Here is a 14,203-nt window from a genome sequence, read left to right on the forward strand (position 1 = left end):
TATATATACACATATAAACCCAAACAACAAAGCGACATGCTCACATATTTTCACACGCACACATACACACACAAATTCACACACAAGGGCGTGCAAACACACGCCCTTGCAGGTAACACGCACAACCACAGCATTCCCCTGCATCTCCTTAATGCAATTACTGGCGGTGCCTGTCTCCATCCACACAAACTGACTGCTCCCCCCAGGAAGGCATGGAATTAAAGTCTGTCACCCCTACCTACCCTAACAGACCACGCTGGAAAGCCACTGAAGGCCTAAACAACTACGCAAGTGTACGAACACACGTGGAAGTCACACACCTGCATCTTGCTGCCTACTGCATCTATAGCCCTATTAGAAGAGCATTGATTCCCATAGCACCCCTCGTTTTGATTGACAGCAGACATGCCTAGCACGAGCTTCGAACGGGAAAGTCTCGATTGCATTACAAACAGTATGCTGTGTGCTGTATGCAGGGTCTGATCCATCTCGCTCCTCCTACGGACCCCAGAGCACGGAAGAAGGGGCGAGGCCTGTCTCAAGTACTCTTGGAAGCAGAGTCCCGCTGTATGTATCTTTAACCTCCCGGGCCATCACCGACACAGAGTAACAAATACTCCTGAGTGAAGCACCCCCCCCCCCCAACTGAAGATACTGCTTTTATGAAGGTGCCCACTAACCTGGAAGATTGGTGGATACGTAGCGGGTGGTGTGTGTGTGGATGTGGGTGAGGGGGTGGCGTGCGGGTGGCAGGAGATACGGGCACAGAGGACTTGCCGTTTCAAAATAACCCTTTCATAAAGGTGGCCTCTCACCTGGGATGGACAGCAGCTAATGGATATGTTTAACATTTGGGAGAGTGACACGGAGACGCCGAGGAACAAGTGGCTAACCCTCCGTTTGAATATAACCCTTTATGAAGGTGGCCTCTCACCTGCGGGATGTGTGGGGGGGCATACGGATATATTTAGAATCGTGGGGGATAAGAGGAATGTCGTGAAGCTGGCCTCTCGCCTGAGAATATGTGTGTGGGGGCATACTGATATATTTAGAGTCACGGGGTAAGGGGAGAGGTAATTCCCCTTCATAAGGGTGGCTTCTCACCTGAGACTGTGGAGGGGGGCGCAGATATATTTAGACTCTTGGGGTGCAAGGTGGAGGTAACTGTCATGAAATGCCCACAGCATGCGAGCAGAAAGAAAGGGAGCCACTTGTGCCTGCTCCCATTTAAAATAAAAAAAAGCGGTCGGGATTGTCCCGGCACCTTAGAAAGTGAAAGCAGTAGGGGTGTGGAGTGTGTGTGGATGGGGGAGAGGGGTGGCGTGCTGGTGGCAGGAGACATGGGCACAGAGAACTTGCTGTTTCAAGCTAACCCTTTCATAAAGGTGGCCTCTCACCTGGGATGGACGGCGGCCAATGGACATGTTTAACGTTTGGGAGAGTGGCACGGAGACGCCGAGGCTCAAGTAGCTAACCCCCGTCTCAATATACCCCTTCATGAAGGTGGCCTCTCACCCGTGGGATGTGTGGGGGGCATACTGATATTTAGGATCGCGGGGGCTAGGGGGTAGGTATAATAGTCCTCTCGATATTTTTTTTCATTTATTTTAGTTAGCAGCTAGACCACTTGAACTGGAAAAGCGCTAAATTGTATAATTTTAGTCACAGTGGGAAGAGTTTGGCCACCAAGCAGGCCTCGGCGCGGTTGTTTTATGCAGTGCTGCGAAGGATGGACTTCCGCCACACATGGCGCCTCGGAGGGGAGGCGCTTTATGCTGCTGGTCTCTGCCACCTCCCTTCCTGCTGCTCTGAGTCTGCCGCCACAGGCCCTAGGATCTAGAGAAGGTGGGGTGGGGGGCTGCACTGGTGCAAGGCAGTTCATTAAAGTGGCCCTTTTCAAGCCTCACACGCTTGTCATCCGTGCCCATGTTTATTATAGAACTTAAACTCTCGGCAGGGCATCATTGTGCATAACCACAATACACTTTTTACGAATACGGTATACTTGATTTTGTGTCGCCACACACCTGTTTTTTGTTGTTGTTTTTTTTTTGTTTTAACTTTGAACATAAAGTGAGCCCTTGTGGCTTTGTCATTGTTTGATGTTAATAATATCGTGTTTAATACCCCCTATGGGAGCCGCAGACGCGCCTCCGGGGACTGGCAAAGCTGTGTGAGAATGAGTGGTTGAATGAAAGCAGTGTTCGCCGTGAGTCCGTGGAAAACGTTTCCGTGTCGTGCTTGAGTGCCAGAGTGGCCGTATTATCTAGATCATTCTGTTTTTCTCCGACTGTTGCACATTGTGGCTTTATTTTTAAACGTGGGTAGCTTTTGTTGACGTTTCATTCACTAATGAATGCACCACACTCGGTCGGAGTTTGTTGGCCAGAAGCGGGAAGTTGCTGACAGACTGAAACGCTCATCGTCGACAGCTTTTTCAGATAGAAGCCAAGAACCCATGTTGTAGTTGAAAGGCCACAGTCCGCGGGCGTCGAGTTCAGAAACTTTGCATTAACCTTCGGTGACGCAGATGGGACAGCGCTTGACGCTGGGCGGTAGCCCCCGAGGACCAGGGCTGAAGCGCTCTCCAGTTTGCCGGGGAGAACAGGAGGCGCGCCGCGACCTTTAGCACCGAAGCTATGTAGATTGGGACCGCAACCAAACAATGGCGTATCTGTCCGCGCTGGGCACCGGCGCCACCTTTCCGCTTTGTCCACTGAGAGCCCCATTGTCGGCTTGGTCTTCCTCTGACCGCCTCTGAAAAAGTGGGGTTTTGTCGCGCTTATCTCGTCGCCGAAGCGAACTTTTCCGTCCTTTTTGTTGTCCTCCATGAAGAGCGCTCATTGTGCAGTCATGACTCTCGGACATACTGCACTCGGCAATGATTGCATGTTTCCCTCGATCTTTGTGTCTGTCAGCCTTTTAAAAAAAAAATCAGCTGCTTCCTGGACATCAAGCGCAGCCTTCGGTAGCCGAGACGTAAATAAACAGAGAACGTCCCTGTAAAAAGTAAAAAAAAAAAGAAAAAACACGCCCACCAGTGAAAAAGGGGCGGGCTTCAAAAAAAGAGAAAGAATCGAAAAAACACGCCCACGAATCCGAAAGAGACGGGGCTTGTTTGGAGAGACAAAGCTCTTCTCCAATGGCTGACCAGCATTTAAGAGGCCAGCCAATGGAGAAGAGGAGAGAAGAGAGGCGGGTTGAAGCCCCACTTCTCAAAGTAATTAAATCTCGCGAGCGAGACTGCACAAGCGCAGCCTTCGCTAGCCGAGACCTAAAAAGGAAGAATGTCAAACACAATCAAGTGGCACATCAGATTGAATTTCAGTTCAAGATGTAAACCAGATCAGATCACTGGTAAAACGAAGGAAGAAGAAAATAGATATATAAGAACAGGAAGAGGGAAAAAGAAGGGAGAGTATTTTTACCAAAAAACGTCTTCCCGTACAGACAAAATCCCACCGTGTGCGTCAAGGTAATAGTCAGTCTCACGAAGCAGGCAGCGTTATATTAAATTCCAGCCAGAATGATCTGAGAAGATATATAAAAAACACGTTTGCAGTCACAGGTACCTCAATACATCGACGTCCCTCGTTCCAGTTTGAATAGAAACACTGCTTTCAAATACTAACTATGTAAGGAAAAAACAGCACCCCCATGCATTGATAAACAATAAATACCATCCAAGGGTTTTTATATAGAACACACACATAATGTCATTGAACCATGAGTGCGCTCTCACCCAAGTGCTATTGGAGCGATATTACAACTGAGTAGGAAAAGATGTAGAGGATCCCTCTAAGGTTTTCAGAAGTATTTACGTGGTCAAAAGGTCTAAAACGCCCAGCCCATGAGAATCTAAAAAAATATATCACAAGAGAATTTGAACCACCATATTAGAGAGTCTGCATCTAAAGGTATTATAAATTCACATTAAGGGTACAGCTTACTTGTAAATGCACATCAGGGTTAAAATGCACAGAATGCTATTCACCATTAACAGCAAGTGGGATCCGATCGTAAAAGTCTGTAAACAAATGTCACCATTTTACAGCCAATTCGATGTTATTCAATAGACTATATCTAGAAGGCATCAATTACATATGAAGGTCTCACCAGAAAAGTAATATAAGGCGAAGTTCCTGCAACAATTTGTAGCCATTGGCGATTCCTCAGTGCGGATGAAGGAATGCTAAACTTCAGCCAGGATAGTCTGAAAAATACCCATGTCACAAATCATCTCTAAAAAGTCCTAATAATGCATATTGATCATTGCAAACAGTGGCCTAAATACTGCGTCTCTCATGACACAAATACATGGATCCTATATAGAGGCCCCAAACCATGTAATTAAAGCCCGAAGTCAATTTACCTCCAAATCCCAAAATTTCCGTAATTGTCCCCCGCAAGTGATCAGTTTTCTAAGGGATACAGCTTAATGTGCTATATACGCATCTGGATATTGGCTTATATAATGTGGCACGCTATAAGAGTGAGAGCGCCATTCTCACTGATGCTAGTTAAATAAACACCCGCGTTCGACACAGTTGCAATAAATAAATAATAAATAATAATAAAAGCGGTATCAACCCATACGGCCCAATATTCTGTAGGCATTCCCATCCTCAGATATCATCGCTGTCAGAACGTCAAGCATAACTCGAACCTTTCGGCTTTGAATTTATAAATCAGCGAATGAAACCCGACCCTCGCCTTCGCATCTAATTTACACCATGAGCCTTTTATTTTCGGCGACGGCAGGTATGCCCGGACCGACAACAGCAAAAGTATCAAACCGCCCGACAGATTCCCAGCACTTTTAAGTTTTCAACTGAAAAACGTGCCACCGAAGTATGACGTCAATGAGGGTCAGGGGTTATCCAAGGGCGCATAATCCCAGATAACGAGCACGCCATGTTTGAATGCATAGTACGCCGCTATGTTGAGTTAAGTACAAGCTACGCAAAACAAAATTCCTTACTGCGGTATATCTAAAATGAAGTAAATATTAAACGGACCAAATCTTCATTCCTTTACAGTCCCATTGAGACCGATTTTGCGTTATCTGCAAAGAAGCATTCCCACGTTAGTGTAACATCAGTAAAAGTCAAGGGTTACATAAGGGCGCATGATTGCGCAAGCTGCCGAAAAAGAAAGCTTCAGAAGGCAATATAAGCAGATACCGGGCCTATAAAAGATACTAAGAGGGATATGGATAATTCCAAGACGCGATAACAACATATTACCATGCAACTAAGATTGCAAATGAACTAGTACTACACACGATCGCACATACTCTCCAATGTAAGCAGAGACGTGGTAAAAGGGGTAGGAGAAAAAGGGGGGTATTTTTTTCATTCCAATTGGATCTAAGCACAAGCATACGTGCAATAACACACCCACTCCAAAATTGTGCAGAGGGGTGGTAAATGTATACAGCATTAAGACAACGAGTAGAAAGGGGAGAACAAAAATCCAAAGACCATTAGGTATCTCTCAAATCTAAATCATACCGCCACCGATGGAAATGCTTCGTCTCTCTCTCCCCCTCTCTTCTCTCTCTCTCTCTCTCTCTCTCTCTCTCTCTCTCTCTCCCTCTCTTCCTCTCTCCTTCACTCTCTTTCTGTCCTCTGATGTGCACAGGACACACCTTCTCATCATGATTTTTGTCTTGCAGGCTGTGACCTACGGATTGTCCCCAGGGGAGCCGCCATGTGTCTTCATTTCATTTCAGTGTTCATTTTAATAAAGTTTCATGTGTTGCTTCGAAAGTGAATGCGTGATGCTCATTTTTGTGACAACACATGCATGTCACCTGTTGTGATTGTGCGACATCATGCGGATTATTTTGTACATGTTTAAGTGTAGCTGATGTGGCATGTCTTTGGTCAGGGGGGTACTGGGGAGGAGGGGTCCTGGGGGTGGTGGCGGTGGATGTTGTTGCCCTTTCGGCCCTCAGGGCTGCAGGTTCAGTTGCCCGGGTGCATTTGTTGTTCTTCAGGTGTGGCTGTGGGCTGTGCTCCTTTTTGTGGTACAGGCTGTGGTCCGACTTTGCACCAGGTCAGAGCAGGTATTATTTTCCTGCTGCTAACGCGCCTTAACGCCTGTTTTGTGCTGTTATCTCAGTTCTGGCTGGTCGTTGTGAATGATGTGGACCGGTGTTTTCGTGGATTTTGGCACGGGAACGCCTACTCTGCATCTCGTTAGCGATAGTTGCGGGGGGTCATCTGCGGCGATGTTTTTTGCGGCTGCTATCGCGGGTAAACTGGTGCGGTGGGATGTTTACACCAGCTTGTGATTAGGGCGATAAGTTTATCGCAACTTTGGCTGAGATAAAGTACCGTTAACTTGGTGATAGATCCTTGTGAATATCCCCCTATATGTATTCCTTGATGCTACTTCGAAGTATACTATACTCTTTTCCAATTAACTCATTCACTGGTGCTATATGCATCTCAGAAATAAACGTTATTCATTTTTACTATCGCCCTCTAAGCAGTATTTATGATTCATTAGTGGTAAATTTTCCTGAGCACTGTATTTACAAAACACACTTTTGGAATTAACAAGCTGTCCTTACTACTCTGTCAGATATAGAAATGCATTAAAGGATAGAGATTTCATGTGCATGAATGCACCGCGTTGCCTTGGATAAATGTTAATTTTGTCTGGTTCTTATGAATTATTCACTGTTTACAAATTATTGGGAATTCATTAAAGCCTAATTTTAGTATTGTTTGTGAAGATATAACTTAATTTGTTGAATAAGAAAGCCTAATGCCATGTAAAATGATGCAAGTTACAGCATTTGCTGGTGTTAAGTATTTGTCTTTGTCACATGCACCTGGACTGGTAAACAGAGGGTAGAGGCTTCCATATGCGAGCCTGATAGTACCTCCTCATTGGTAATAGGGTTATTAGACAGACTGAGTTTAATGATGAAGAGTTGCTGCTGTGCACTTGATGAGATAACTCTTGGGTCACACTAAGTTGTTGTATTAGTGTTTGAATGCCTGGAATTTAAACGTGTAATAAAAATTAAAAGTGCTTTATGCCAGTACTGAGTGACGGGTGGGATGGAGTATTTAACATACCCTGAACGATTTTATTGTGCCCGTGTCAATCAGTGCATTTGCAGTGGGATATAAGAACCCTTAAAAGGCTTGTTGGCTGGAGGGTTAAGATCTACCCTTTAGTAGAACCCTATTTTTAAGTGAACTAATCTGACGTTGACAAAGGAATCACACCCTTTAATCTTCATTCTTTCATTTTGTGGCAGTCAGATAGTGGGCAGAATTCTGGCCATTTTGTGTAATGTGTATACCAAACGTCAATTGCCATCTGAGTGCAATAATTTCAATGCCATTGTAACCCAACATGGTGAATTATCTCCAAGTATAAAATAAAGTATTTTACTTTCTAAGGTAAAATCCCTGCTTGGATTGGTAGTTTTATTGAGTGTTATTACTGGTTGAGTTGAGTTCTAAGTTTACAGCCCACACTACCTCCCCGAGTAAACCTTGTAGCACCGTGCCTCACTGTTTCTTCAGCATCAGGTTCCAAAGGAGTGCACTTTAAAAAAAAAAAAAAAAATTTATTAACATTTTGGAAATGCAGCCAACATTTCAACATACAAAGAACAATTAGGTCATGATACAGTAGCATCCATTCTCCAGGTCTACAACAGCACCTGGTAGCCATCGACGCAATAAAAGTAAGCAGCATTGCCACACAAAAGTAACAATACACAATCCCTCAATCGGGTAAAGTCGTAGATAGTCAATTAAGTACATCCAATAGTCTCTAGGCCTCGACCCTCCAGGAAGCTCCTCCTCATATGTTTTGAGAGTGTCTTTGCAAAATGTTAAGTCCGTAATCCATTGCTTAATCGTAGGAGCTAGTTTACTATTCCAACAGAGTGATATTCGCCTTTTGGCCAACAGTAGTGCTATCACAGCAAATTTACGTTTTATAGATCGCAATTCAGGCAGAATCCCCAGCAAACATGTCCTTTCTGAACATGCCAGCTCCAACCCCACCATTTCGCCCACCATCTTCACCACCTTTACCCAGTATTCCGCCACTGCCGCACATCTCCAAGCCAGGTGACTGAAATCTGCCCCCTCCGCCCCACATCAGCAGCAGCGCGAGTCTTCCCTTAATCCGTACTTGCAAAGTCTAGCCGGTGTATAATAGGTCTGGTGCAGATATTTATAGTGCAGCATTCTAAGATTACCATTTGGTGTTAGCAATTCAGTCAAAGAACAGGCTATCCCCCATTCTTCCAGCGTCAGCGGGTCAGCTAACACACTATTCCATTTTCCCAATGATTTATGCGTATTTCCCGCTATGTCCTCTTGTAATTTACCATATAGCCTCGACACCAATTTAGTGGCAGTGGGTGTTGTGATCACAAACTGTAAAGCTAGCAGCGGTGATGGTTCCTCAGGAAACGAAGGATAAATTTTCCGCAGTGCACTTTGCAATCTGTAATATGTGAATTTGAACAATAACGTTTGGTTACTAATAAATGTAAGCTCGCTCAGTGTCTGAAACGTCCCATTATCAAACAGATCCCCCATTGTGGTTATGCCGACCTGTCTCAAAAGTCCCATCCCCACCGTCTCCTGCGTTACCGACAATTCTGGATGGTGTAATAGCGGTAGGGCTGGCACGTATAACGGCAATTTGCGTGCTTTTTTCCCCATTACTCGCCACGCCTTATTTGTCGTATCTATTGTATTTATATCTCGCTTATGCAACAGAGCTCTTACATGCGTAACAATTGCCCGCAGTGGAATTGGCGCTGCATCCCCCTTCTCTTTGGCAGTGTGCGTCAGGAACGGGATTGGGTGGTACCAATAGTGCGCAAATTGCGCTTGCGCGCACAAATAATATAACAGAAAATCCGACACTCTAAAACCTTCCTGAGCATACGGTAGCGTCAGTGCTCGCAGTTCAATCCTGGCTTGTTTACCTGCCCAAATCAACCTAAGTACCATCGCCGATATTCTACGGAAAACCTCGGCCGGCGGCTGTATCGGTATATTATTGAATAGATACAATAATTTGGGTAAGACGACCATCTTAACAATGGCCAATCTATCTGCCAGTGATAGTGGCAGCTTTATCCATCTATCTACTTTCCCTTCCAGCGCTCCGACAGCCCTACCATAATTAGTGCGAATCACCACCTCCGGGTCTCTATGATACCAAACTCCCAGATAGCGTACCGGGTCTGTTTGCCATTCAATTGGATAGTCCAACTGGTGTGGATGAGTGGTGTCTGATAATGGCACAGCGACCGACTTTGCCCAATTAATGTTTATCCCGGATGTCCGTGCGAACCTAACATACTCCCGCAGTAATGCATTTAAATTCGCCTCGGGATCTCGCACATACAGCAACATATCATTTGCATATAACGATATATAGAGCGGCCTCTGTGGAAACTGCAGCGCTGAATAGTGATGTCCCTGCCGTATCTTACACGCCAATGGTTCCATTGCCAGCGCGAATAGCAAGGGGGACAGTGGGCAACCCGGCCTCGTTCCCCTTCGAATAGGCATCGGTCCGGATACATATCTGTTAACTCTAACACATGCCGTCGGGGCCGTGTACAGTAGCTGTATCCATTGCAGAAACCTCAACGGAAATCCCATCCTGCGGAGTACCTTGTGTAGATACGGCCATTCTAGTGAATCAAATGCTTTCGCCGCATCCAGGAGGACCGCGGCTGCTTTAGTCGATGGCTGTAAGTAGTGCGACAGAGCAAACAGTGTTCGTGTGTTGTGCGTTGTGGATCTAGTGGGTATAAATGCCGACTGATCCGGTATCCAAAGGAGTGCACTTGGTGCTTAGTTTTGGTACCAATAGGAAGGAGGGCCTTGACACCAGAGGTAAAAGACTACAGCTGACAGTAACCCTGGATTGCCCTGAGGTCCCAAAAAAGTTTGCACAGTGTCTTTGGTAACCAGCTCTCTATTAGATGATAAATGTGACTAAACCATTTTCATTACCAACAAGTCCCTCCTGTCCTCGTCCCATTCGTTACAAGTCAGATATATCAATCGCGCAGACAGAAAAAAGAATGAAAGAAATGATGGATCCCCTACCCCACTCCCTCCCGCCGGGAGTACTTAAGTCAGACTTACCCTGCATTCCCTCTATTATTTTTTAGGTAGAGCGTCAGCACGCATGTGATGTCTGCAAGACCTATTGTGTTTAATCAAACCACTTTATTCCCGCCCTCTACGTACCATTGGTTCCGTCCTCGGTCACTCTTCTTTCCTGCCTCCTTAGTCGTTCACATAGCGATACATCATTTCTGGTCAAAGCTAAGGAGCACCGGTCATGCGCGATCTCCTTACGCTCAGTTTCTTCATCTGTTATTTTACAGCACTTTTTTTTTTAATGTTGCGTTAGGTCTGTTGCTGCTTCTGCCCTTCGACCACCCTCTGACAGAAATGTACCATTTCACCGTCCCGTTTCTTTTCATGTGATTTTCTTTTTTTACATTGATATCTTCCACCCTGAAACTTAGCATTTGCCCGTCCCGATTCTTTTCATTTAAATTTGTTTTTTTTACATTTCTGCCTTCCACCCATCGCAGTTTGTTCTCATTTGCACAGGTGCCGTTTTTGCCTTCTGCCCATCGCAGTTTGTTTTGATTGCGCCGCCCTCTCTAACTATTTTGGAACAGCAGTAATGGGGCATGTGCTCGCTTCTCGGAGGTAGACCTATGAAGCTCTCTCGCCAGGGAAGGGACCACCACATCACCGCCCGCTCTTCATTGCAGACACCAGCTTCTTCGGTCACGGGCCTTCCTCCTTCTCCCATTAGGTGGCTGTACCCTCCGGCCAGCAACAACTGCCTGCCACCGGCGTTGATGTGTTCTCGGTTTCGCCACCTTGGGTGAGTCCAAGTAATAATGCTCATGCTTCTTTCACCTTCCGCCCTTTCCAGTTTATCATTTGGCCGGGTGCAGTTTGTTTAAATTTATTTGTCCTGCCAGCTGCTTTTGATTACCTTTTTGTTTTTTTTTAACTTGTTGGCTTCCCTCCCCTATCATACCCCTAGCTGTTATGCAAATGGCCTGGTGTATTTCTAACACCCACGGTTTAGTAACCGAAGCACTGCCAAGTAAAAACAATTTTGCTTCTCACAGGACTTACAAAGATTCTATTGCTCAGCTCCCAAGCACGTAGTTTAACGATGTTGCAATAGCGTGCTGAAGTCTCCATGTCTGTTTGCGCAACATTAACTTAACTGAATCGCAAGACGTGAGCAATTAAACTATGTACTTACAGAGATCACATTTTCTTTTTGTTTGCAATTTTCTTTAGCGTGAACTCAAAATGAAGGTATCAGCTCGCTTTACATTGAGCACCAGTTGCGTTACAGATGGACAAATTAATTTTGTTAGGCACGGGTAGATTAAGTGGTTTGCGCAGAATCATATGATGTTGAACGTCACTGCCGAGACTCGAACCAAATCATTCATTGTGTATAAGGCCTGTACTTTAAGTGAAGTATAGCTTGTCTCACTGACTTTGACATGACAGTCATGCTCCAATCCTTCTTGTATCCCTTCATTCACACACTCTAGTTTTGTCAAATAAATTGCCCTGTCCAATTCCTCATTCTCCCGGGGTGAAGGCTTCTTTCTTGAAGATAACACAACGCTGGCCGGTTTATCCAACTCGTACACCTTTTTTATTTTATTTTATTTTTTTACTTTCAGGGTTTGTGTTTGTTTCCGACTTTTTTAAATAAGCTGTCCGCTTGTTGTAGGCTTTATTCAAAGAGCACTGTGTTGTATTTTGACTTCAGACAGTGTCCCATAACTGGAATTGTCATAATTTTTAACAAAAACTTCAAATAATGTTCATGAGACCTTCAGGAGGTCCAAATGCCACAATACAACCTAGCACAATGTGGCTCCATTGGACAGTGCCAGGCTCCTGCTTCATAATGGGGTACTTTGGATCCTAGTTGGGGATTTATGTATAGCGTGTGTCATATGTTGCCAGTGCCGCTCTGAGAACACAAATTGCATGTGCAGTTTAGGAACACCTTTGTGTGGCACTTTATCTACCTTCTGTGACACTGGCAGTGAGGTTACAGGGACCGATATTGCTTAATGCTTAAGTGTTCATTATGCAGGCCGTTATGGTCTGTATCTGTGCCCTTCAGTTACCAGCTCGATCTCACAGGCCCTTCCCTACATCATATACCTGGCCAGTTGGTGATGAGGAATCAAGTACTGAGTTGGTATGCGATAGCAAATGGTGATGTATATTATTTTATATTGAGAACGGGATGGCCGTCAAATGGGGCGAGTAACTGCCCTCCGTCTGTGATCCTCTCTAGACACTCATCTAAAAGGGCAATATGAATGTCTGTTTTAACAAGCATTTGCAATGCAATAGGTCTCGCAATTGCGAGATTTTCAGCTAGTGGCATTGTAAATGACAATGCCTTTTATTTATATGTTTAAAAACCTGCCATAATAATAGGCATTGTCAGTTACAATACCAATAGGTCAAAGTTTCAAAAATGCGAGACCTTTTGCATTGCAAATGCTTGTTCTGTTTGCTGACAGAATGGGAAGAGTCAGGAGGCTCCTGTGCTGCAGAGGTACATGGAGTGGCTTCGAGGCATTTCCGCTGCTGGGCGCAGGGACGGTGCTGGTGAGCATGTCTTTTTCCCGACTGGGCTTGGAGGGAGACATGCGGTGCTCTCGTGGAAATGCTTTCCCTCCCGGGTCCGTCTGGTGAGTGCCTGGTTCCTGTTGCACGCCTCCTTAACTTCCGGGCACGAAGGGAGGAACGTCCTCTGTGTGGGCTGCCTTCTTCCTGGATGTCCCGGGGAGTGTGGTGGTGAGTACTTCCAGGGGATTCTTGCCTTTCTTCTGGTGGGGCAAGAGGTGCTGCCTGTGTGGAGGTCAGGCGCGCCAATGTGGAAGGTGCCCCGTTCCGGGTGAGCACTTCACTTCAGGGGTTGCCTGCCTTCCGGTTTAGAATGTATGGGTACTGTGCAGCTGTGACGGGTGCTGAGTGTGTTCCAGTGTCCACTGTGATCAGTGTTTTTTCTGGATAGCTGGAGGGAAAGGCACCTTCATTTACCGGTCCTGGTTGAGTACCGCAAAAACCTGTGCCAACCCTGGCCAACTTTTCAAAACCCCGCAAGCACCTGTTCCAAGCGTCGACCTCCATAAGATCCCTTATGCACCTGTCTCCACAAACCTGGCCTAAACCAAAGAACAAACCCCAAACACTCCACCCAGCTAAAATTCTTAAAAAGAGGGATGGGTGGGTGGGTCCAAGAAAACTATTACCAGCTACCCTGCTGCCAGCCACCAGGTCACCAAAACCTAAAATGGTGGCTGGCAATCCACTCAGGATTCTATAAGCATTGAGCTACTTGGGCTATAATTGGGCTATGCCCTAAAAAAGCCCTGACCCACAAAATGGCCGATCCGGCCAGCCCAAACCCCTACCAAACTGCCCAGGGGGCAGACATCACTACGTTCGGCTGCCCTCCCACCCCGCTTAGGAGGGGGGGCAAGCCAAACCGAGACCCATTTTGTATGTGAAAAAGGCCTCTTTATTGAAAGAGGTGCATATTACAAAACAACCAACTGGCAACTGACTTACAAAACTAAAGCCTCGCTATACATCGAATAGCTGACCCCTGATCACCCAGCCCCTACGATTCCCTCAAAAGCTCCCCAACCCTGGCATTAACATAACAACAACATTACACAGTATTGCAGTTAAAACTTTTCCCCCCAATGACACCCCGTTCCCTACCTGCCTTCCTGCAACTGTAACTAACAAACGTCTATCCTGAAACTTAGACTACCTGCCTACCCGTTTCCTGCCCCTCTTCACAAACTTCCAATACGTAACCAAAAACCTGTGCCAACCCTGACCAACTTTTCAAAACCGCACCGCTCAGGAAAAAGGGGGTGACCGTTACTACTGCCTAGCCCCCTTTTTTCTGCTCCCACTGTCCCATGGGCTTCAATAAATTTCCAACAAATAAAGATCCATCCCCAGCCTTGACATGTGGACCCTGTCTCCTCCAAAAACTTCAACTGAATCAAAACGAATGTCCCTGTGCACAATTCTACCAAAACTCAATTCCCTACAAAAATGAGACATCCCTTTATTAAGCGTCCTCCTGGCTCTGACCACTG

At 45.8% G+C, this 14,203-nt stretch overlaps 1 long non-coding RNA gene across 1 annotated transcript in view; it reads left to right on the forward strand.

Annotated features, from left to right (window-relative positions):
• Positions 1 to 10,415: 10,415 nt before the first annotated feature.
• Positions 10,416 to 14,203, forward strand: part of LOC146857843 (uncharacterized) — a 259,803-nt gene continuing 256,015 nt past the window's right edge. The window contains exon 1 of the long non-coding RNA XR_014979620.1: positions 10,416 to 10,914. This is a non-coding gene — a long non-coding RNA (uncharacterized LOC146857843). The remainder of the gene's footprint in view (positions 10,915 to 14,203) is intronic.

Source organism: Triturus cristatus, chromosome 3_2, assembly GCF_964204655.1.
Source record: "Triturus cristatus chromosome 3_2, aTriCri1.1, whole genome shotgun sequence".
Taxonomy (NCBI): domain Eukaryota; kingdom Metazoa; phylum Chordata; class Amphibia; order Caudata; family Salamandridae; genus Triturus; species Triturus cristatus.